Source organism: Limanda limanda, chromosome 10 (assembly GCF_963576545.1).
Source record: "Limanda limanda chromosome 10, fLimLim1.1, whole genome shotgun sequence".
NCBI classification, from domain to species: Eukaryota; Metazoa; Chordata; class Actinopteri; order Pleuronectiformes; family Pleuronectidae; genus Limanda; species Limanda limanda.
Genome location: NC_083645.1, coordinates 20,034,381 through 20,058,701, shown reverse-complemented (window position 1 = coordinate 20,058,701; position 24,321 = coordinate 20,034,381). Strand labels below are relative to the sequence as shown.

The 24,321-nt window shown below is 40.1% G+C and overlaps 1 protein-coding gene across 3 annotated transcripts in view; it reads left to right on the top strand.

Moving 5' to 3' along the window:
• Nucleotides 1–24,321, top strand: part of diaph2 (diaphanous-related formin 2) — a 344,506-nt gene that overhangs the window by 220,187 nt on the left and 99,998 nt on the right. The window lies entirely within an intron of this gene.

Below are 24,321 nucleotides of genomic sequence, written 5' to 3'. Positions count from 1 at the left end.
AGCACACAGAGATGTTCCCTGAGGAGAGTTTTCCTCTCTCCCAGGATCCAGCCATGATCAAAGACGGATCTGTATTAAGGTCAGTTTTGATTAAAATGCACATGATTATGTGAAGAGGCAGGGCCGGCAATCTGGAGATGTTCCAGATAGGGACAGGAAGAAGGGCAGAGGTTTTTACTACACAACCTACTGTTTATACATTGGCTCAAATGAAATATGAGCAGAGATTATGTATCTAAATAACATTAAGGCCTAACAAGGAACGTGTAATCACTTGACGTTAAGTGAAGGTTAAGTGGTTAAGTAGTGAGGATGTCATCATCAGTATAAGGTTATTATTCTGGTCTCTTTTGTTTTATGTACTGTATTGTATATTCAAAAATGTATTTGGAGTACTATGCAGTCTTGGCAAAGTGACAATCCTTATTTAACCCTAATAGCATTTTTCCCAAATCAATATTTATCAAAATGTGCTTTCATAGAGATAGTGAGTAGCAGATGTAATAATACAAATATATAGTATACAGTAATAATATATAATATAGTAGGCCCACTGAATTAATTTGATTATTGGTTAATAGTTGTCATAAAATACAAAATGTTGCTAGAGAACACTTACTGTGATTACCCTTAAAGACATCACATATATTCCTTTTTACGAGACCAAATTTCCCTTAACTATTGTCTTTGTATCCAAACGGCTCCACACTTCACTGTGAGCTCCATCACTCTCTGATCAGAGGATATGCAGCCTCTTCTGACTCCACCTCATCGTGGATCTCTTCTGATAAATCACGGCGAGGTGAAGGGTTTAAAGGAGGGTGGTGTAGCTGAAAGGAGCTCCGGCCTCCTGAGCATTGAAAATGCTCTTTTATGTCGTCTCGGTTCCACGTTTGCCAAAATAACTGCTCACACACTGTCACCACTGCATAGAGGATAAAAAACATTCAACTAGTTGTGGTTTACATTATCATTGATGCACTTTCCTGATCAACTCTGATCTTATGTGTTATGCATTAATTTGCTAATTTAATTGATAGTAAATAGGCTTTGCTCAAAGTGTGGTTGCTGGGAGACTGATTTCAGACGGCACGAGCAGTATATTTTAAAGGTCTTTTTTTGCTAACTATAACTAAATATAACTATAGTAAATTATTTGTTCAGAGATTCAACCCCAAACTTTCACGAAGAGCTAAATTCTTGTGACATTTACTCCCTTGCTTCTGTTCCGCTAACTTGTTTTATTTGATTGTGGTTGACATGGTGGTGATCCTAACATTACAATGCATTTCCCGTCTACCTACTGTTCCTCAGCTGCCTGAATACTGTGTGGTCAATACTGACTCTGAGACAGATTAGCTTCCGGACGGATGTGCATATCCCTGTCGTGATTTGTTGCTAATGAGAGAACAGGGCAAGGCCGGAACGTGAGTGCACACAGCAGTTGTGCAGTGTCTCTGTGTCAGCTGACCGTGAGTCCATGTGTGTATATGTTTCTATACTATGGAATGTAGCCATTAAGTCTCATAGAGTCCACTATTTTCATGCCCCTGACCTCGTATCAATAGCAGAACAGCGGAGCCTTGGGAGATATGCCATTGGCCCGCTTGCCCTGTTAAATCCCCCCCAGAGATGAATATGTGGGGCTCCACAATGGGAACTAAGTCCGTGTGGTGATTCCACTCAATCAGTGGTGCAGTGACAATCTGTCTTGACAATCCGGGAAAAGAGGAAATATGACACAAATGTTCTCATAAATCTATTTAGTATAAGGCATAGCCAAGGGCAAAGTACTTTGGAGCCTGTGAGAGAGAAAATGGAGAATGAGGGAAGGAAAAAAAGATGGGCTCTGAGGATATTAATACCACTGTGAATATATCTATTATCCACATTCATTTCAAGGCACTGCAGCATAATAAAGCAGTGCCCATTCCCCATTTAAACTCCTAGCTGTACTCAGCTCTGTATTACGTAGACAAAACGACTTTCTGGATGGGGAGGAACATAGAAAGGATCATTTGTCTTTTGGTTTCAATAGAGTTGCAGCGATTGGATTGAGAGGATGTTCCCCCTTTTCTCACTGAAGTCAGCTGTTGAAGCTTGAAATAGACTTTCTAACCAAAAGCTCTCGTAATATTGCATAGATGCAGAAATGAGAGTTGTTTTCGTCTTTGAATAAAACTCGAGAATTCATGTCAAGGTGAAATTAAACAATATATTCTATTTTTTATATCCTTAATATAGGCAGTGTTCATGCAAAGGAAATAACCAAGCTCAGAATTCTTAACTTTTTCTACTGACACAATCTAAAATATATTGAAATACTATTTGATAACAGATAGAAATTAATTGATGAACACATAATTCGATTGTAGTTTTGAATAGGTTTTCAATTTGCGCAAATGTATAATTTATCGAATCATACAGACCATAAATTCTAATTGAAATGGGGAGATGATTAACTGGAACTTTTACTGTTTGCATCGAGGGTGCCGTTATAGATGCGTTGCATAAAACTAAATTATGCCGTTATTTTCTTAGGCCATTGTTTCCTTGTTAAATAAATCCTTGTACCAAGCCTTGCACGTTACAGAAAATGATTTAAATCAGCCTCTAATGTAGGAAATTCCAAGATCTTACTTTGACCGGAGCTGGCACCTTCTTTGTCCCTATCGAAATGATTTCATGTTGTCTTTTCTGTCATTCTGTTTTTTCCCATTGAGGCTTATTATGAATTCCTTTCAAATCTGTTTCAAAGAGAGAGCGAGAGAGAGAGAGAGAGAGAGAGAGAGAGAGAGAGAAGGACAGAGAGAGAGATAAAGAGAGAGATGTCATTCACTCAGGTCACAGATGCCTGAAGCGTGTGCAGAGCTGTTTGCTGTGTGTAGGTACCATGCTTTGATAGTGGGCTACTTCCACAGAGCAGAGGAGATCGATACCCTGACAAGTCACTAAGTTTAGTTTCTCTTCCTGCTGCTTGTCCAGGTTGCAAAGTGAACTTTAAGCCCCTAATTGCATTTCCCTGCAGAAAGGCACAGACAGAAGGGAAGTGAAGGGGCATTCAGGAAACAGCTGCATCAATTTGCTGTTATGAATAATTATTGGGGTATTCACAGTTATCAAATGTAAATGAACAGAGCTTTGTTTGCAATGACACTTTTATTTAGCACCTTGACCTTTTTTCTAATAAGCTTCAGGCGCCGGAGTTTTATTCCTATTATTTCAACATACAGACATGAGCTGCATGTTATTCTTGGCATTTGTTACCATCAACAGCACCGACATCCGACCATCTCAACCTCTGGAAAAGGGGGGGGACGAAATAAATAAATATATAATCAATTTCACACTCAGTGAAACTCCCCTCCTTAGATTTGTAGTCAAACTTTTCCATTCTCCCTCAGAAGTAATTGAATGACAAGCTGATTTAGGTGCATATTAATATTCTCAATGGGAATTCCATTTGCCATTTAATCGTGAGAGTTAATGGGGTGTGATATGAGGCTCGGGAATGTGCAGCATTTCAACTTTATTGCAATTTATAAAGTGGGGAATTGCGAAGTAGGTGAACGCGGAGACGGTTTTCTAAATTGGGATGTTTTTAAAGATACGCACTTTATCTTTTGATGCACAGGTAGTTAGTGTAATATCAGCCACAGTTTTTACAAATTAGACCCCAGGCTGTGTTCATCATGTGGCGTCAGCTAGCAATCGAGTCATCGGGATGTTTTCAGTGAGCCGCTCCGTGCAGCCCGGAGCTCCCAGCCCGAGACAACAGTCTGCTGGCTTTGTCCCTGTATGTACTTGAGGGGCGCGGCCAAAGTCTGGATGTATAACCTTTTGAAAAATCTGTAGCGAGACCTGGAGATTGCGGCTCACTCATGCTTTCCCTTCCAATCTTACTGAGATAGAGAGGATCTGCAAGGAAGGAGTGAAAGAGCCCGAATCCAGGCAGCACAAGCTGCTGGAGCCTAACTGTGCCCAGGATGGCTGTAGATGGCTGTAGGCACTAATCACCAATATTCCACAATATTAAATAAAAATGTTATTTTCATATTTTACAAGAAAAATACAGTGAATGTGTCAGTTTAGACATGTACAATATTACTTTACAATGGTTATATATTTTTCATATATTGTTTATCGTTTAAGCTCAGATTTTTTTAGCTAAATCAATTTGATTGGATTTACTCACATAGGTAAGAGAATAACACCATTTAGTCCAACATTTTTTATGTTATCAGAGAATGGAAAATAGTTTCAGTGAATGTAAAATGGTCAAATTCAGGTAACCATCTCAGAAATATCATAATGTGACATATTCGTTTTTATATGTTTGGTTTCTCTGGTTTTCATACTGTTGAAGCAATGTAAGTTTGAAGGACGTTTAAAGCGTGTGGGCTTGTTTACTTTTGAAGTGTCCTGCTTGTGCTCGCTCCGCACCTTCCCCGCTATCATTCGGTCGGCGCTTCCCGAGCCTAAGCACCAAGCAAACTCTCCCCGGAAGCTTTTCGTGTTTGAGAAACTCATTATTTATACATCAAATGAATTTAGCAAAGGGTAGTTGTATTATTGAAGGCACAGTCTTCAGTAACACACAAGCAATGACAGTCTTTGGAGTCCTGAGATTTCCAGATGATTTGACTGGATCCTTTTTGCACTGCTGCACATACAGATTTACATGATTAAACATCATTTGGTGAGAAGCAACAGAGATGAAAAAACTCGGTAGTTCCACTGAAAGAATTAAGCTGAAGTTTCCAGGGCCGGCTGCATCGTGCGTGCTCAGATCTTGAGCTTTATATAAAAAAATAAATATGATTTGCTCTCCCGTATTACATCAACTACACCTGACCGATGGGTAATTTAACGATGTCAGTGTGGCTGGAAACAGAAACAATTTCCTCAGTGCTTGTTTAAGGTATACTCATCCCTAGACCCTGGAAGTGATAGAGCAGGATCAGCGAGGGTAGCAGTGCAAATGGACAGTCTGTCATGAAGAATATTAGGCACAGGAAACAGACCTGTCGAGCTCCACCAGCTCAGGATGAGTGATGAGCTCTAGAGACTTTCCTTTTTCATTTTTTTTTCTCTCTATTGCTTCTTTTTCTTTACTCACTTCACGGAGGATGAGTAGTTCATTGTGAGACCAAAACAACTGTTCTCCGACTCTCTTTGTCCTGTCTTCTCTGTCCATCTCTCTCTTCCCTCCACCTCTGATTTCTTACATCACCACTTCGGCCGGCCGGTACGAATGTAGACGGAGGCAGACACATGCAGGAAGGCCAGCAGCCCTGCTTAGCATCAGGCTCCAGTCCGTGACAGCAGATCCCAATGAGAGCTGACAATGGGACCAGGAATGAGAATAATGCTGTTTGCCAGCCTGGAAATTCAGCCTGTCACACCAGACCGTTTCCCCCCCCACGCTGTTCCCTGTGCTGAGGTGATCAGGGAAGATCCACTTTATATGCACCTCTATTTTGCTTGACCCAAACCTGCAGAGAGAATAATCCACCGACAAGCCTTAAAAACAGTTTAGTCCACCAGGGTAACCTTGAGTTTTAACAGTTTTATAAATCTTTCAAAATGCTCTATAGGGTATAAAGTCACATTTGATGACTTACAGTCGTTAAAATCAAGCAGAAACAAATTCCAAGGAAGCAAACAAGACTTGACAGTGTGTATTTTTAATACAGAATGTCACCTAGTGCACCGGTGTCACATGAGGGTGGAGAATGTTTTAGAGTCATTACCACCGACTGGCCCTGTCGCCTCACATTACTATTTGATCATTAAAACAACTTGCTGGTTGTTGCTCACTTGAGGAATGAGTCAGAGCCACAAGCTTTCCGGTCTAAGGAACGAGTGAGAGCTCAGCAGCCAAAGAGGCAAATTCGTCTTTTACTTGTTATGAGAAAACTCCACCAACACATTCTGCAATTCTGTACCAACAGACAGATTGTATTTATGTGTTCCACCCATCTCAACCCATTTTTTAAAGACTAGTTAAATATATTTTATAGTACTTATATTTATAATTTACTTATTTCTTCCCCCAGTACAATATATGTTCAAGTTTTAACATATTTAACCTAATTTTGAAATAAGGTAATTAACTTTTAGATTCTTAATTTCTTTCCTGAATTTTCCCTGTGTCCCTCTAGGTTTGAATCGGGGCTCGGAAAAGTTTTTGAGCTCACTTATTAATTGGGGACAGCTGCTAGACAGCTTGGATTTGCTGCCATTTCAGTGTTTCCCGATATTAATTCAGAGTCACTGCAAAAATCTAAATGTTTTATACAACTGTCAAACCCTTTATGCAGAACAATCCTGGTTTGAACTCGTGATGACACAACAGCATGACACAGAGTATCTCGCTATCTTGGGAGGAAACTATACTTATCTACCAACCACTTACCCCATATAACCGTGTCCTTATATGAGCCAGGTGAGGATAAACTGGTACAAACCAGTTCCCATTGTGACCTGGCAGCTGATCGTGAACTATGAGATGTATTCATATGAAGAGCAGGAGGATTCTGTATTTCTCAGTGATCCAGATCTCCAGTGATTGGCTACACACATTGTGACAATGAGCATTATCACAAAGCTCGAGTCACACAACGTGCGCTGATAAAAGCACGCGAGATGAGGTGAGGCAGACACGGAGCTTTTCATCTGCCGCGCAGTTGTCGAGCAACACAAGAGCCGTTTCCTTGAACTGCCGCAGTCGCTGGCAGGACGCCGTAGTAAACATTAAGGAACTTTGAAGTTGTTTTTCGTTGGAGAGACGTGTGTGATAGCGCTTCTGTCAGGCGACTCTGATAAGCACGATAATGATGAGGATTGTTGTACAAATGAGCAGGAAATTGAGTTTCTTTTTTCCGAGGTGATCCCTGCACCTTCCAGATAAGGCCCTGTTGAGGCGTTACAATAACAAGTGCAGGGATTTGTAATATTGACTCAATGAAAGAGCGTAATCTACAGTGCAATATGCCCACAGTGTTCAGGATTTATGTTGTGTGCTTGTGTGATGGTTCGGCAGTGAGATCTGTATTAAAAAGGCTAAGCTAGGCAAACGGGTATCATTCTGGTGTTAAATCCTCATTTCAGTATTAACCCAAAGTAGACTTCCAAGTCCTCCTCCGCAGACCACTGGTATTATTATGGATGAATAATACTTCAAGTGGGAAATATAGCCACTTTTTATTTTATAACCCTGGGATGACTGGAACTCCTGAGATAAGTGACATTATCGTTGTCGTTATTATTTCTCATTTCGTTCTTGATCCGAGTGTCAGCTAATTAGATGACATAAGATAATGACAATTCCATCATTTTTTAAGAGCAGGCAATCTCGCATCGCAGGATAGTGTCAAAAAGACAATTAAATCTCCACTAAAATCACGCAAAATGGTGATCAGAGATTTTATAAGCAGTTGTCAATCCGGTGTTATACATTTCATCATGTTTTTATGTTTGGGCTTTTACTGGCATAACTTAAGTACTTCATGTATATTGACTGGGAAGGTGAGAAGTCTTATTTTTAAATGGGTTATGATTTCACTGCTTCACTTTTAACTGCCTTGAAAGTGGAGATTTATAAGCTTTGCTCTCATGGAGATGGACTTTTTGTCTCTCAAGGATTAGGTGTTGTGCGTCTCTGTGTTGTTTCTTTCCAGTGTATTCAAGTGTATTCGCAGGTTTTTCTGATATTAACTGAGAAATGTTCTCAAGGTGTTGCTTACAATTGCAGAGAAGAGCAGAAGTGTTCTCATGTTTTGTGCCAATCATACTTCTCTTCATCCCCATTGTTCTATGTGCACAAATAACACCGTACCATCGAAAAGAAATACCCATCACGCCAGACCTGCTATTTACCCAGAAAGGTAACAGATCATTTACCGACTAGGCGGTCACTGCGCTAAAGTGTCTCCGTTTTCCACTGAATTCCTTCCCACACTGTCTCTATTGACCACAGCTTGTGAAAACGTGTCTGTGGCTCAAATGCTGTCATAAGATTCTTGGCAGCTTTCACCAACTGCTGCACATCATCGGCGGTGGGAATTGATTTTGGATACTAAATTGGGTAATTTTTATCATGGGCTGTCATCAATATATAATTTAAAAGCATGGCCTGGAGCGAGCGCTGCCTGGCTGCCTATTGGACTTTTACTAGGCCCAGGGGAGCAGGCTCCCATGTGCCCCCTTTCAGTTAATGCATGCCACTATGTGTGAGGATTCCACCATCACTTGTGATTTATACCCCCGGAGGAGCAAAGATAAAGCAACACACAGGCATTCACTGCCTGTATTGCAACATTTATGTGGTGCTCTTAGATTTTTGCTGGGTCGGCCAAGTCCATGCTTATCTGTGAATATCATGAAAGCCATCTTCCAGGTATTTCCTCTCAACATGCTATCCCGCTTCTTTCTCTTTCTTCCCGTAGGTAAATCACAGCCGGCTGAATTTCAAAGTAATCACAGCTGTGTTGTTGTTGTTGTGAGCAACTGTTGTACGTACAGTGGTGTCACGGTGACCTTCTCAAATGTTTATAGTGATATGGCTCTCTGCTCCGGGGGAGGTTATTCAGATGGAGGCAGAAGATTCACTGTAGCTAAAGCCTGTTTTTCTCATCTGAGAATGTAGGATGAAAACAAGCAGCTTGTTTAGTGTACACCAGGCAAACCCTCCTTCATAACAAGCGTCCTCCTTTGTGCTGTACCTTTATGATGGTAATGATGCTGATCTCCTCTAAGTTTGTCCTCAGGCTTCACGGAATAAGTTTAATTTAGCAGCCAGGTATTTCTTTCAAAAATAAATCTTAACAGGTCGCGAACATGAACCTACTTTTACATGTTGACGATTTGCATTTCCCACTGTTCTTTCCTTCCTGCTCTGTGATATGGAGTCAGACCGTGTGATCCATATTCAAATATTATTTAAATCAGTTGCACTGCATTTGCATGTGAAATTGAGGATTTGAAGCCAGGTCGTCTGCATACTGAGCGGAGGGACACCCTTCATTTGAGTGAGATTGATATTTCAAATACATGGAACAGTGTATTAATAATTGTCATGAATGGGGCGTTCTATATTACACTGTAACCAAGTGTTTTTTCTCGGAGTAATAAATCTGATATAATTCTCAACCTCTCTGCTTTCAGCTCAGGAAATGATTCTGCTCTCTTTACAAATGGAGAGAGAGACTCAGCCGTGGTGTCACTTTTCAGGTCACTTTTTAGGACACAATTAACCACAAGATGGCTGCTTGCCCATACACCAAAAGTATTTTCATTTTTGGGGTCGAGAAAAAATACCACGCATTTTGATAAATCACTTGAAACAGGGATGAATATGGTGTTGTGCCTCAAAAGGTCCCCAGTGGGAATTGAACTGAGGAGATTGTTGTCTTGAAAGGAAGAGTAAACGATTCTAATCCAATACACTTTTTGTCAGATTCAGTGAATATCTTCTGGCGGTCCACTTACTCTCTTCTTTGTGTGTTTGTGTTGGAAGAAAAACAAAATGAAGAATTGGAATAAAGTAGCCCTGGCTCTGTGAAGAGTAAACAAAAAAGTGTCTCGGACCAAGCCACACAATATTCAAGCTGATCTGCAACATGAGTTCCTCGTGCACAAGAGTCAGGGAAGGGGATGAGGGGAGGAGGGGGGGGGAGGGTACATGGTAACAGATACTGCCAATTTAAGGATTACTGGGGGGGAGGCAAAGGAGGGGTCCACCCTTTAGTCACCGCCAGACCGTGTGAGGGTTTCAATGGGATGGGTTGGCAGGGCTTCTGAGGGAGAACCAACAGGAAGGGTGTAGGCAACAACATAAACAGGCAAGCCAGCTAATTTATATCAGGAGATTTCAGATGATCAGCAATAATATTGTTATTATTTATATTGTGTTGCTATAAGCTCTCCAGGATTATTCCCCTTTCCATGCATCTTCGAAAAAAGTTTCTGTTTCTAACTGATGCTTTTTCCTTGAGTACGTAATCAGCACTTGATTTATATTAATGTCAGGATTTTCAGACAGTATCATAACTGGGAGCTGTGTTTCCAGTTCTAGAGTCGACTTGTTGCTTCAGCTTAAGTTCTGCAAGTACTGTTTATTTCGTGTTGTGTTTGTCTTAAATTCATAACCCGAGCATGAAAGACTATATTCTATTTACAGTCCGTGTCTAAAAGTCCACACCGCACAGGAGGCATCTCAAAGTTCACTTCACACCGATCATTCACAAAGGGTTCAAATTAAACTTTTCTTTCTGTTGGAATTCGTGCTAATATGTTTTAATCTTTCAAATTGCAAACCGCACCGCTAGCTAAATTAGCTCTCGCTTGTGTCAGCATCTATTAATTTAGTTCAGTTCACCATTTAAAACAACATGACAAATGCACACTCTTTTAGGAGGTCCGTGCACAACACTGACTAGAGTATCTTCACACCCTATCGTTCATTAATTTGTGATTCAATTTTTATAGAGTTCTTAAAGTAGATTCTAGTTGTGCCACTGTCAGAACAAAAACACAATACGCGTGCCAGTTTGATGGACAACCACAGGAATATTGATGTCCTTACTTTTCCTCTACTTTGCCCCGACATGGCATACCAGCTGAGACCTGCTCTTTACAGAAAGGTCTGGTTTCATTCCAGCGACTGAAGCAGGGGTGAGGTGGGACAGAATCGATTGTTTTGGGCCAAATTGAACCTGTGTCGAGCTGCAGGCAGCACGAGATAAAGCCTCTGACGGTGTCTGCTGTGTTTATCATCAGGTGGCCTTTTCTGTGTGTGCTGTGCTGCGATTTTGATGTGTTAAGTCATAATAGGGGAGCCACCGTTCTTTGGAAGGGCTGCCAATAAAATCGCAGACAGAGGGGATTATATTTCATGTCAGCCGATTTACTGTTTCCAGCCGCCCCTGTGCACTTTGTTTCAGCTGGAACGGGCCTCTGCCTCAATTTAGCTGCTTTTCAACATATTTTGAAGGTGTTACGTTTTGGTGGTTGAAATTCCATTTAATTTTTGGCCTCAACGCATAAGTCTCCCTGGTATTAATGCAGACTACTGGCCATGACTGACTTGCATTTGTGAGGTCTGCGTGAAAAGGGATGTTATTACCAATCATATGGGAAAGATACAGTCATAACAGAGTTTTCTTGCCAAACAGAACCACGTCACCATGCATTAAATGATCTTAATACTCTTTTACATTCTGTAGTTAATGCCTTGTTATTATCTTTATGTTTCAGCTGAACCACAGGTGGCATAAGAAAAGCTATCACATCAGCCAACTGCTAACTGGAATTGCATTTGACCTATGAGCTCTTATCCAAATAACTATTCTTCATAGCTATAGTCGTAGCTGCTGGTGGAAAGACACTAGACCACACATTGCATGTATGGACTGTCAGATACACCAGTTTAATCACATACAGTAAATACCCCCTCAGTCATCTGGTAGCATTGACGACACAGCAGCAAGATAGTTTTTATTGCAGCTGACTGTCCTCTGCCAAGCTTTCTCCCTCCACCAACAGAGATAATTTGCCACTGCGACAGCGCCTCTGAGTGTAAAACATTGGCAGCGGATGCACAGACACTGTGTTTGGACGGCCTCGGAATTGAATTTGTCCTGACGGCAGAGTCCTGCCGAGCTTGTGCCTCAGTCTCGCGGATCTCTGTTCCAGGTTAGCAAGTCCTACGAGGACATCAAGTTGTGAGCCGCCACTCTTTTAGAATGTTCTAACTCTGTTACACCGGTCGTTATCTGAGATGACCAGAATATCACTGCCCACCTGCTCCTATAGGAGGTGGGCAATAGCCTTGTGGCTAATCAGGTAGCCCATTAGCAGAGAATGACAACGACTCCAGTAATTTTATGGGCACAGTAAAAGCTTCTTTCTTTGAAGTAGAAAATACTAATCTCCCTTTTTCCCCTCCCTCAGGCTATGTTTCCAAGTTGACTTAATCAAGTGCAGAAAAGAATAGAACGGTACTTTTCAAGCATGCACCATAGATCTCTGGAATGTGTTTAGATGCCGGCTATCTCGTGGCCCGCTGTACAGACTCAATCCCCAACACTCGGTATAAGAGGAAAAAGGGATTGAAAGCTAAACCTACCATTGTTTTTGCTAGAAATGTGAGTGGGGAAATATTCAGAAGGAGTCAGAAGCCCTGTGACCCGAGAGCGCCTGAATATCACTGAGTAAATATGAAGCAAAGTGGAGATTGACTGTGTTTCCCAAGTCAGGTCCCTGCTTGTCATTCAGGTTTTATGAAAACCTCTTGTCCCACTTTACCTCCAAGTGCTGCCCGCCTGCAGTCTTTAACCTTGCATTGTAATAACTGTGTTATTTTCCCTTCTGTCCTTCTTTTCCTTTTTGAAAAGTCTAATATTTCACTGATAATGTTCTTCACTCAGAAGCTTAATATGGGATAAAACCGACACAGTGTGAAACCAAGTAAGTCCACATAAAAGCAGCATCCAGAAAAGCCCAATCTCCAGTGACAGAAAACATTATTTTTTTCATAATTCCCTCCAGGATATGTTTAGCAAACAGTCTCCTGGTTCGCTACAGAGGTTAATTTTTTATTTTCTCGGTGACCTACATCCTACATTCATAGAGTAGCACAGTACATTCATGGCGGTGACAGCTTTCAGCAAAGCCCAAAGCTGTTGGTTATTACAATTGCCTTATTGGCTGCAAGCTACCCCTAAGTAATAGCTAAATGGAAACGCACAATGAAGCCGCCTTGGGCTACGAGATAACAGCACAAACACACCAGCGCTGTGTGTCTTTTGCAGTTTTACTTCCCTAATGTGTTTTTTTTGCTAGGCTTCAGCACTTGGCATGTCGAACACTTCACTCTTAACTGGCCACACCAGGGGCTGCGTGTGTGTGTGCGTGTGTGTGTTTGTGTGTGTGTGTGTGTGTGTGTGTGTGTGTGTGTGTGATGTATATACACATGGGTCTGGACACATTTTTAGATGCTTTTGGATAGAATCTACAGCCAATCAAAAACAACAGCACATCGTGCAGAGGGAAGAATGTAACTCACCAAATGCTGCAAGTTCAATTGTTTGCTTTTCTTTTAGAGAGAATAAAACTTCCAGTATGTTGCAACATATCGCTCTAAATCGGATGCTGACATTTTGGTTGTTACCGACAAATGCTGAGCTCCTTTGTCAGTTGTTGTTTCAAACGCGTTCCACAGACAGAAATAACTGTGCTGTTTAAAGCAGGTTATGGGTGAGATACATGTGGATGTTCAACATCTGATGTCTGTGTCTCTACCTGCGTATATTTACTGTAAAATAGTGAACTTCATATGTTAGATCTCTTACAGCTGGTCACAAGTTTACGATTAGGATGAATAATTAATAAAATCCTATGTTTTCTAATTGCTACTTCCCGAGTACATCAACTCAGACTGATATGTGTCATCTCCAGCTCATATGGAGTGACCACCTGTTTCTTCTTCCTTGTCAGTGAGCAGCTTTTAAGGGATATATACATAAGTGTATATAGCTCTTTTTGCAGAAACACTAAAAAGTGCCTGTAGCATGGCCGAGACAGTCTAAAATCACCTCAGTCAAATAGTTTTAGTATCAAGTTTAAATATTACTCAGATTTTTTGTCATGTAATTGCAGTATCTGGCTTGTTTTCTAATATGTTTGCGTTTTCTATTACATTTACTCCTACACGTGGCTGATCGGCTCATAATAGCTGATAGAACCATTTGCTCACTTTCTGCTCTCAACTATGTTTGCGTGTGTTTTCGGCCGTGCCGCCTACATCAGAGTCCTGGATTGCTCCTGATGCTGTACTCAGATTCTCTGTATGGGGGGAATAAAAACAAGAAAATCGTCCAGTTAATTCATCTCCCAGCTCGAAAGTCTCATTACACCGCTGATGAGTTTAAGGATTGCCTGAGGTGGAAGGGGGCTGTGTTTATGGCTCAGCAATTGTGCGCACAGAGTTTTCTTTTCTCATGTGGATGGAAAACAGAAGACGTGCCGAGTAACTCGCTAAAAGATTCATCAACACAGCCTCGCTTACACACTTTATACAAATGAATACATGATCGTACACTTATTTAAAGATATATATTTTTCTCAGAGATTTTATGTCCTCTGAAGTCTTTTCACGGTGTTGCTGCATAATGAAGACAGATGTGCTTGGTGAGAGAATTGATCTGACCTTTCCCATCGTGTAACGGGTATGATTCTCTCTGCATCTACTTTATTAGTGTGATGTAGTGACATAGGGAATCCTAATTTAGACAGTTACAGCAAAGCTACAACACGTATAGTGGAACAAGTATATTTATCCACTGCTTGCCTGCTCTTATATAATTAGTTTAGACACTATTTCAGGATGCTTTAAAGCATCACATCTTTTTCTCATGTCCCTAAAATAGAACAAATCCAAATGACCTGAGTGTATTTTCAGTAATACAAAAATTGAAGAATAGAAGTGTGTGTCAGATTTGTGGATTAGGCACCAGTCACTAGGAAGGGAAATATAATTTTAGTACTGGTTAGTTACCATAGAAATAGATAATTAGACCTTTGTCACCAAAGACACATTTTGCCACACATAGTCTTGCAGCAGGTGTCGGAGGCTCACACACCTGCTGATGTAACATGGAGGTGTGATGCAACTTAGTTATATTGTAAAGAGACGTATTCCTCTCAATTGCAGAAACAAGGTTCTGCTTGTTGTGGTAACTTTGCAGTTTATTTATGATCTAATTCTCTCGGCAGTTTGAATGCACATGTGTGAGTTGCAAAGGTTAGACACAGTTCGAGCACAACTTTGCTGCATTTAGATTGAGGGCCGTGTCTGGCTAAATAATTCAAAATGCATTCCTGCTACCGCTGCCAAATACCTTGTGCCCAGCTCCACATCTTCCAGTCAGTGAGTCCGTTTAACGCATTCCGTTACCTTTCCATCCCCCTGCGCTGCCTCTGTTGGTAGGGAGCCACCAGTCATCTGTGCTGTAAAATAAAACCAATATTCTAAAGGGGATGTGACCCGCCATCTGACAGATGTCTCTTCAGTATGACTGCTCAGCTTCAAGCCAATCAAGAAGAGCCCGGCTGCCTTTTCCTTTCCACTGAATACATCATTTCCATCTCAACCTCGTCAATAATCAGGAATTTCGATGGCAGCAATTGTCATGATTGCCGGAGTTCACGGAGCGATACTCGTAACGGATTGCTGTCTCCATGGATAGATGGTGTAAATCAAACACAGTGATTAAGGGTTTGACATTCCTCATGGTTAAAACAATGACTGCTGGGAAGTTTGTTTTGTTTGTCAGCAGAAGGAGCAGGAATTCGGTTTAGATGCAAGCAAGTGATAAACTTCACTTAGTTTTGTCAAAACAGTTATAACACACTTAATCTTTGAAATAATGTGATTTTGGTGTTGATAATGTCCAAGGTGCAGTGTTTTTAATTGAATTCAAAACTTTTAATGAGTTTATCATTCTACATGTTGTGCTTTCGCATGTATTTGCAGAGTTAAATGAGAAGTTCAATACCAACGTTGTTTTTTTCATTCAACACAACGCTTGAGCTGTAGGGTTAGCTTATTATAAGGACTGGGGGTCAGCGAGGTTAGCTCTGTGCAATTCAAATACCATCTAGAGCTCACAAATCAAATGTTTTATATCATGTTTATTAAATGAGCTCATAACCGATCTTAACAGGGATGTAATGTGCAGAGATGGCCCTTTAAAAGTATATTAAAATAGTTTTACTTTGCATTTTTTATATGTCGGATAAAACTCTGTAAGTCTAAATCGCAACATGCCCTCATGTGACATTCTTTAATGATTCAAAATGAAACCGGTTTTATTCATCAGAACATAAAAAGCAGAAGTGGAACAAAATCCCTTTCCACCAAAAATAGGCAGAAAGAAAAGACTTTGTGTGAAATACGTTGCTATGCAGGTTTTATTAAAATCGTATGCGGTGATTTCCGGGGACAAATATCCATGTTTCTTCATCAACAAAAAGAAGGGAGGGAGGGCAACACAGTTTGAGTCATCACCCGCCCCCACACTCTCCCCGTGAGTCAGGCACCAGCACACATGTGCAGACAGTTAAGCATTAGGAAATCGGAAATACTTGCAGTGGTACGAGTATAAAAAGAATGATTTAAACTGCAGGAGATCAATGTGTGAATCAATGTTCTTAAAAGACCAGGGTGCTTAATTAAGTAATTTTGCCACTTTACACACTCACAGCATTGTGATAGTTAATAGCTGGACCACATCATGTAGTGCACATATTCATTTTAAATATATGCATCTATATTCCTTAATGCTGTGACTAAATTACATTATTTAAATCGGAAAGTGTTCATTTCAGATAGTGAAGTACTTCACTTAAGATATGATTCATTTATTTAAACCATATTTCATATTGTGATTGAATTCTTGTGACAGAAATTATGAGAGATTCTAAAACAACCTATTTTTATTTAGTTTAAAGTTTATTTTGTATTTTTGGAACAATCACACCACTTGTCTGTTTGAAATGGAGGCTGAATGAATTTGCTTTTGTAATGTGGTGTGCACATGTTAAGAGTTCCCTCTGTCTGGAACAGTATCTCTCGCAGAGGGAGCTCTTGAGCTACAAATGGGAACATAGCAGAGAGCCAAATGACAGAAGGGGAAAGGGAGCATGTGAGAAAAGAAGAGAACAAAGAGTGAGTGACTGAGATACAGGACGAGGGAACCCGAGGAAAAACCAACCAAGAGGATGGGAAGTGAATATATATCAGCAAAAAATCAGCAAAGGGGATGAAGACTTCTCAAGACTCTTCCTCACTTACTCCCTTTTTTAACCATGAGATAAAAAGCAATAATTAGAAAAAATTAAGTTAGTAAAGGTTAAAATAGCAGTAACTACAATATGAAAAAAAGGATTGGGTCAGGGATGAGGTGTAGATATTTAGCTGTATTATTTCCTTAAAGCTAAGGGATCATATTGAGTTGGCTTCCAAAGAAACCACTTCAAGTTCAAGCCACTCATTTAATTCTGTAATAAAAATGTTACCCTCATAACTGTTTGAGATTCTCAAGAACGAGATCAATATAGTTTTGTACATCACAAGGGCCTAAGTTTCAAATTCATTTAAATGTATTTCAAAGTGCAAGCGCAGAAAATCACATTTGTATTAATTAGATTGTCAGAAATAAAACGTGTAATTTTAAATGCGCAATATTTGAATTTTACAAAATTCAATAAATATCACTCAAACCTTAAATCCTTAAATGTGTTTCACAGAGGATTATGGTACTTTTCTCATTCTTGAATGGAAAATATTTGTGTCTTTTTTCCTGTAAAGCAGACCCAGTCCTCCCTTAACTTTAAAGAAACCTTGTATGAGTTTGTTGCATTGTGGCCTTAATGAGAATCCACCATATGGTTTTATTTTTGTGTTTTACAAGAGTATTTCTTTTGATCTCGTCTTCAAGAGATTAAGTGCACAATGTTTATTCAACCATCTTGTGTTTGCCGATGATTATAGAATCCAGACGGCGTTTGACACAGGTATGTTAAGATCTAAGACGTTCAATTCACAGAGATAACACGTACATATGTTTGAAACAGGATGTATCAGATTAAATTGGCCTTGTAGAATTTTTAATACATAATATATTACATAATCACTCTGTGTAACAACTTAGGTGTGTGTGTGTGCGTGTGATTGTGCAAATTAATGCTGCATATTAATTCACGTTGTTTCACCTATTGTTAATAAGTCAAAGCTTTGCATTCTCCATTAAGCTTCATTTAGTAGGTGCTTTATAGTGAGAAATAATGAGACAGATACAGATACTGCAAGCTTTCTGTTTTCACATCAACATACTCAGTTCTCAATCAATGCATTCTACAGATCTAAGGCCAGGCGAAAAAAAACATGTAAAGTTTTGGGTCTCCTGAACCCAGAAATGTCAAGTGAAGTGTGTCCCTCGGAGGTGTCGGGGGAAATAGCCACAGTTATGCGATAAGGTTCAACTTTGAAGTTGTGAATGAGGTTATAGGGATGAGTCAACCTCTGCAGGCTATTATGATCAGCACCCCCCCCCCCCCCCCCATCACTGAGCATCTCTTCTCTCCTCCACGCTCACAGAAGTCAGCTCCTTCCAGAAAGCCCTTGTTGTAACTAACACTGATATTTAGCCGTAACGTGATATTGATATATGTTTGTATTTACTTTGTCAGTTAAGGCGCTGTCTGCATTATTGTGGTAATTAAAGATTCAGTGTATACGATTTAGGTGAAAGGGATCTATTGGCAGAAAATGAATTTAAAATAACCCTAGTGATGTGTTTCATCATATGAATTGTAAATTGTTGTTTTCTTTACCCCTGAATGGGCTGTTTATATCTAAATACTTCATATTTACATTATGAGTAGGTCCTCTCTATTGAGGCCAACATGTTTTTTACAGTATCCATGACTGGACAAACTAAACACCTTTTGAGTTTTTATGGCAACTGAAGGTTTCCACTGTTTCCCCTTCATGTTTGGAAGGGGAGGGTGAGGTGAGAGGTATTCAGCTGCAATATGAAACTTCCCCACTAGAGGTCACTAAATTCTACACACTGAACCTTTAAGATAGAATGTGACAAATAATCATTGCCTGTGTTGTTAATGCACCGAAGAGCTATCAGCAAACTCTTATTAATTAATTACCTTGTTGTACTAACGTGTGGATTTGACAAAGATACCTGAGACTATGTTTCTGTTCATTTGCCTAAATAGTTTATTTCGTGTTAAGCTTTTATTTAGAAATATCCTCCAGCTCGTCATCTATTTTACCAGACAGCTCACTCATTTCAACAACCAGGCTAGCAGTGTGTGTGTGTGTGTGTGTGTGTGTGTGTGTGTGTGTGTGTGTGTGGGCATGCCCAGACATGTATGAAAATGGACAACACACATTTGGCTCCTCAGGCTACGCTCACTCATCTCCTGTTGGCGTCTCTCTCGTGCACTGGATGTTCTCCAGCTGTTTACTACCTTCTCATATCTCCCTGCAGGTCCGCTGACATCAGAAAAACACAAAACAAATATGTACTGATAGAAAAGAAACAACCATCTTAAAATAGGTGCATGACAAGTATTTAGTTGCGAGGGATGAGGTAAACCGCCCCGTGAGTTTCTTATGCTTTTTATTGCTGAGGCTCATAAACAGCCCTGGCACATCAGCCTGACTGATTTCCTCAGCACTTCCTGGGGAATTGTCATCACCCCGGGTCAATGTCTAAACTTTCCCATGCATCAAAATATATTGTAATTGACTCCATTTGTAATTCCTCCAGAGATCTGGCACCGGGCTGTAGCTCCGATGGCTGCCAGAAGCAATAAAGTCTCACAGACATGACCCTCATTGTAAACACGGTTTCCTTCCAGAGTGCGAGCTGCGGTAAAGTGTGTTTTTTTCGGTGACTGGCTGCACTTTCTGCTCTTTGGCTCCGACCCATACTCCCTTTCAAATGTTGTAATTTGGAAATTATGTGTTCTTCATGTCATGTTTTATTCTTGCTCATGAGCTCCACTCCGTTCCATTAGATTTCTTGCAGTTTTTTAAATATTTTTGCAAGATAGAGCCTTTTTTTCCCCATACAGTTTTTTTTAAATTGATGCCAGTACTGGATGTGAAGGAGCTCTGATTAATACTGTAATGCACTGTACTCTGCATTATACATGTGCTTTAATGCAGTGTGCTATAGGGACAGTAATTAATATAATAGTACCTTTAATGTGCTGTGTGTCATGTTTATGTTCCAGAGTGGTATAAAATGATGTAATATAGAATGACACACATCAATTGTCTCCCAAGCTTTCTATCTGTGCTGCACTAATTATAAATACATTTTACATTTGCGTTTCATCATATTAGGGAATAATTTCATCTGGAATATTAATTACATCTTGATTTATTAAACACACTCAAGTGTGTCATGATTGCTGCACTTTGCACGCGCAGATTTTAAACATAAGGTATTGCTCTTTGGTGGGGGGGGACATCGGTTATAATCACAGAACAAATCCTTCATTATGATAACACTTCTGCTGTAGAGGGCTTACGGAAAATGCAAATTAAAAAAGGGAAATAGAGCACAAGTAAAAAGGATTTACCCTTTTATGTGCGTGCAATTAGCACAACATTGATGGGATATGCAATTGTGATGGTTTATGCTTAGTGTGAATCTGTGTTGAGTGAAATTAATTGCATTGTCTACCAATGACATGGTCTATTTTCTAGTCTGAGGTAATTCTCTTATTGCTTCCATATGTGTTTGATGATTTATAACACAATATAACTGGTCCATTTAATCATTCCTAAAGAAAAAGATGTAAGTAACTTTTCCCTTACAAAGCACTGCAACGGAAATTAGAACGAGATGATAGAAGTCCTGCCTGAAAACCAAAACCCAAGCCACGAGGTTCGGTTAATACAGAATAAAGATTTCCTCCATCCCTTTGTTTTCTGCTGCCCATTAAATATCCTCATTTGCCACTCTCTCCTACCTGCTGTTTTTAACATCATGTGCTGAGGTAATCAGAAGGAACCTTGTGGCTGCTTTGTAGCAGCAACAATATCACTTTCACTCCTGCAGAATGAAGCCGCTTTGATTACGACTGAAAGGGGAACACAGAGTTGTATTTGTCCTCTTGTCTCGTTCCTCTGCCGCACACTAGTCTGCCTCTGACTTCATCTCCTATTCACTTTCAGGTGCCACCACTGGTAAATTGAAAAAAATAAGCTAGAACATGATTTTTTAAACATAGTATGAATATGTGTCAAATCAAAATCGGGTGTGGGGATATTCAAAATGTATTATATTTGTACCAAAGGTTCTTAAACGGAGATTAGATGAATCATTGTCTTGGTGCCATCTTTTTGATCAATAGCCTATTTTACCATGATGTGATGAATTTGTCCCTCAGCTGACATTATGTATAACATGTCATGTGTGGAGTCACTTCAAAGGTTGTTCTCTCTGCACTGTGCTGTGTATGAAAAGAGGCTGTGACGAGGTCTGAGAAGAGATCACAAGCCGGAGAAGGTGTATTTCTTCTATTGATAGAGGCATTTCTAAAGTAAAGATATATGATAAAACAAATTCTCATTAAAATGACTCCACCTATATAATATTATTGGTTGCATTTTATCCTCGTTATCTAGGATTTTGTCCATCTCTTATTTAACTTCCTGGACAAACAACTTATAATGAGGAAAAATACAGCACTAGCTATTGAGCCAGTCAGCTGTTTTTTGTTGGTTATGGTAACTCATAATAGATCATGATTATTAATTGAACTTTGCTGTGGAACAACAAATTATACATATTACCTTTACCATGAACATGAGTCAGATAGATGTCTCATCAGAAAAGGTGGTGGAGACAACAACTCCTATGATCCCATGCTGCTTCAGGATTATGTCATTACATATTATTATTATTTTATTATCTCATGTTTTGATACATAACTTAAGTTGTGAAAGAGCTTTTGTTTTCCAAAGAATCCTCCTCATACATGTTGAGCTAAACATTGTAAATATAGCCTCAATTTCCAGTTATACTTCTATGTCACCCTTGATTGATAAATGTAAACAGCCCAATTTAACATTTGAGGTGAATCCACCACCAAGTTTATTCTGTTAATTTATCATAAGTATCAACATTTTCATTAATGCATTAAAAGCAACCTTTCCTCTCGACCATGTTTCTATATAACAGACGTATTTCTGCTGTCTGTGTTGATCCGTTTCATCCGCTTGTCTTTCTCTCCTCATCTCCCGTTCTACACATCCACAAACGTACTCTCACTCATATAAGGTGATGAATGCACGTATGGACGACCTTGTCTGGTTTTATGTTGCATTTGTCTTTCTTTTCACAAGTGTGTAGATTATTTAAAACTTGATCTTTTATGCGGCGTTGGCAGCTACGTTGAAAATAAATCTCAATTTCCTTTGTAACCTTTGGCGGCACTGCAAGAGCACTGGATGAAAGATTGGTATTATTTGTCTATAAATCAAAAGGAAAATTACCCCCTTCCGCAAATGACTGAATATAAAGTTGACATCTTCACATTATAGCGGTTGATTCGGTATTGTGAGCTGCACAGTATTTTTCTCCGGCAGTTTATTTGAAAGAAGCGGGGCAAAGCTTAATTAAATACTTTCTGTTTTGTCTTTTGTTCCGTGGGAATGACTGATGCTTCAATAGGCAGTTTTGCAGAGCTCATATCAATAACTGAGAGAGGTTGACCACAGAGGAGGAGGGTTTTTTTCATGCTGTTGGTGTTTTATTCACTCAAGTTAACCTCTTGTCTTTCAAATAACTTTTGTCTTTGTTGTGCACGGCGGTGTCCCCTATGCATCACTCAACCTTTGCAGTTATTTCCAAGTCCATAGTCAAATAGGCAGGCGGTAGAAAACATAAAGAAATTGAAAAAGAAACCATGAAAAGAGTAGATATGTCTCACTGAAGATATTGTATTTCTGTTAATTAATAAAACTCCTTTCTAACAGCATTGATTAGGACCATTTGACACATTTCAGAAATGATCTGTCTTGGAAAATGGATTTATACTCTTTGATCTCTCTCTCTCTCTTCTCTCTCTCTCCCCTCTCTCTCCTCTGAGCCACTGGAATTGTGTATTCAGAAGATGCCAGTGTTGCCATGTTTTGTCCCCTAAAAATAGCCGCACTAATTTAGTGGTAATCTCACTAATGAAATCCCCAAAGAATCCATGCCAGCTTCTGTACACACTATATTATTAGAGCAAAGAAGGGGTGGGGATATTAATGTATATGTGTTTCTAAAAAGCATAAACTTGCCTCTAGAGCAGAAAACCGCCACAAATATGTGTGCCAGTTTGTCTCAAGGATAAGTAATTCCCTTGTAAACAATAGTCTGTGCTGCGGCCCCATGGCTTCACTCTGATCCTATAAATGGCTCCCCTGAAACACTATCACAGTTAGCTTGAGTCACCGATTCTTGGCTACCGTGGCTACTATGATCAATGTTGGAGCCAAATAATTACCCAATACTATCGCCGTTGCCACACGCGGCAAACCTAATCCACAATGAATGACAACGGCCTTCCCGTGCCCCGATAAATTTGTGTGAATTTAATTGTCGATCCTCCTGCGACCGACTGCCCACCCCCCATGCTGTTCATTTTATATTTTTCACCATTAGCCGGGCTGAGAGCGTTGCGACGTGAGCATGTGGATCTCTGAGGTCCTATCAGTGGAGAAACAGGCTATGTGATAGTGTGGTTTTCTCACTGTCATCCCCAGGAGTCAGTTCTGTGAGAATTGCGGAGGAGGAATTGTGTAGCTGCCAGTCACTGGATCCATCCAGCCAGCCAGCTACAAAGTCTAATAATGACAGTGACCTCACCCCTAAGTCTTGTTGTATTGCTTCTCGACTGATCACAGCTGTGTGTGTGTGTGTGTGTGCGTGTGTGTGTGTGTGTGTGTGTGTGTGTGTGTGTGTGTGTGTGTGTGTGTGTGTGTGTGTGTGTGTGTGTGTGTGTGTCTGTGTTCCAGTGGGACTGCACTCTAGATGTCTTTGTGTCTGGGTTCAGGGTTGTTTCAGTGTCCTGGTCGTGTGATGCACCGTCTTGCCATCCAGTCTTCTTTTCAGAAAAATGAGAAAAAAAGAACAAATCCCAGTTATGGAATTGATGTAAAGCAAGACAAGGTTGACCCTGATGTCACAGAGGCCACATCTCTTGACATCTTGTCCATTACCACACTCCTCACTCCCTCAGCCCATTCAATTACTCTCTGGTGAAGGGCCTAACCTTGCAGCTGTGGGGGTAGTGTGTGATATATAATGACAGAACTGTTCCAATCAATACCTATTTTGGGTTATTGATTTGAGTTCTATGCAAATCTAAATGACAAGCTGCAAAGTAGGATGAACAGGTCGCTGGGGACGGTTTTGAACATCCATCATTCAGTCTCTCATGTGTCACTTGCAGCTTCATTGACACAATTTAAAATACATGTCAACACAAGGTCTCTCATCTTTCGCTCAACCATCGCCGATCCATGGATTTCATCATTCATGCATCAGGGCATTTTTTTTATCTTCTGCCAAAAAGGTTGTTCATGTGTGCACCTGTACAAAGACATTATAAATAAACTATTTGATTTGACGACCCCACGACTTTTCCCCGAGCTTTAAGTAATTTGGGTTTGAAATACAATTTCGGTGCCCGGCTGGAATTCTGGTTCCACTTATATAATTAACACCCAAT